The following is a 2,216-nucleotide window of genomic DNA, read 5'->3' as shown; positions in this document are numbered from 1 at the left end:
TACACAAGAACAGGAGCAGGAGGAACAGGGATACATGAAAACAGAGGAGTGATTTTCCCAAGCTGACTTCTCTTCCTGGGTGACCCAGGCTCCCTGGGAATGCTGCYCATGTGATCTGCACCAACTGGATCAGCAACAGCACGAGAATCAAGAGCTTCCGCAGCACCATCAAAGTAAGTGGAAAAGGGAGGAAAAGCCAGCAAAGCAAAAATTTGGGAATCTCATCACAGAGATTCTCAGGAAGACCACAAATGACCAAGGATTTAGTAGTGAGGAAGACAGATAATTTCTGATTTTAAGACATTAGTTGATCTTTTTATTGCCCAGATGTCATCATTTGATATTAAATCAGCCATGCCCACCCAAACGTCTACAAAAGTTATCTSCAGCCTCTACCAGTGGTTTAATCTCTAGAGTGCAATTTGCTCCTAATTAAAGTCAGATCATAATTACAGATTGACATTTTTATATAGCTTCTTTTGGGTCTGAATATGTACTAATGTGACACAGGATAGGTTTTGCTTTAGCTCAGTTTTGGCTTGCAGCTTTTTAGTGTTTGATGTCGTGGAGAGGAATAGGAAATCTAAATCAAGTGAAGTTGTAAAACTCAGGTGCAACTGTGCGTACTCAAGTCAGCTGACCTTTCTAAAGACCCACCCCTTGGTGAAAAGAGTTGTTACAGAATCTTRGCATTTCTGGGAGTCATCCCTAATTGAACATGACCAAACACCAAGATCTTTCCCTTAAAGACAGTCTCCCATGATCCCCACGTGGGCTCTAGCTTTAGATTTTCCCCTAACTTTGTAAATGTTTTTCCTTAACAATAGTTCAAGAACAAAGGCTTTGACAGGATAGAAATGTCAGTATTTGGTTTTGATGAGAAACAAGTGTCTCATTTGCAAAACATTGTCTTTCCCCCCTGAGCAGTTCTTCTAAGAGAGCAGAGGAGCATTGGAGTGGCAATGCAGGTAAGCACAGCCACTGAAACCACTGCTCTGGACACTTCTACTTCTTTAGAAAACATTTTTCACTAGAGAAACTCATTCAGTGAATATTTCCCTGAACTTGGGAATGACTGCTCTGCAGTAAACTCTGAATTACCTTCAATAACACAGAGACCTCCTCTGAAATGGGCTGAACAGGACCAGTGCACATATTTTGAACATGTCTGATGACCCATCTTCTTTTTTTGAGATTCAAGCAAACAAGAAAACAMAAAAACAAAAAGGCAAACCATATTTTCTGCTCAAAAGAAGTCAGTACCCCAAATAGTGCGTGGAGAATAAAAAACTCATTGCCCTTGATTAGTGGGAATTGAAGCACAGGGAGTTTTAAATCACAYTTTCCCATGGATTAGTGTCCTTTTGTTGTCCCTTTTATCCAGGAAAAAAGGCAGYTCTAAATGCAGTTGGCTGTCTGCTCCACCCACCGAAGTTCAAGCCAATTGCCTGTACTAGGGAGTCTCAAAATATTTACTTTCCTCATAAATTACCTTCATTAGCTATGTAAATAGAACCCTAATGAGATACTAATTAGCTGTTAAGATTTCAATCTCAAATAACACAAACAGTTGTGCAGTAACCATCTATTTGTGTTTGCCAAGGTGAAAGCACGTGCCACCAACCTGCACACAACCCGTGCAGTGCACACACATCTTACAAAGGTGCTACAAGGGAGGGGAACAGGATTTCATCAGTACCAGCAGCTTTCTCCTCAAGGCTGAGTAGCTGTTCCTTAAGTCCTTGTGAGGCTRCACCCTCCAAACCAGGCTCTTTGTCCTTGCTTTTCAAGCTTCAGGAGGTTTTCCTCACAGTCATTTTATTGGAACTGACAGTGGACATAGGGAGTTCATGAACCACCTAAAGGAGGATTTCATAGAATCACAGAATAATTTGGGTTGGAAGAGACCTTTGAAGGTCATCCAGTCCAACCTCCCTGCTRTAGGCAGGGACATCTTCAACTACATCATCAAYTGCACAGAGCCCCATCAGCTTCACACTGAATGTGTCCAGGGATAGAGAATCTACCACTTCTCTGGACAGCTTGTGCCACTGTTTCACCCCCTCATCATAAAAGGTATCTTCCTTATCTCAAGTCTAAATCTACCTTCTTTTAGTTTAAAACCATTGCCTCTTGCCTTATCACAACAGGCCCTACCAAATAATGTCTCAAACTTTCTTATAAATCCCCAGTATTGAAAGGCTGTGTTGAAAACC

The sequence above is a fragment of the Malurus melanocephalus genome, unplaced genomic scaffold (genome assembly GCF_030028575.1).
Source record: "Malurus melanocephalus ecotype Western Australia unplaced genomic scaffold, MMel_1.1 scaffold_13, whole genome shotgun sequence".
In the NCBI taxonomy this organism is placed as follows: domain Eukaryota; kingdom Metazoa; phylum Chordata; class Aves; order Passeriformes; family Maluridae; genus Malurus; species Malurus melanocephalus.
Note: the sequence above shows the minus strand (reverse complement) of the source record.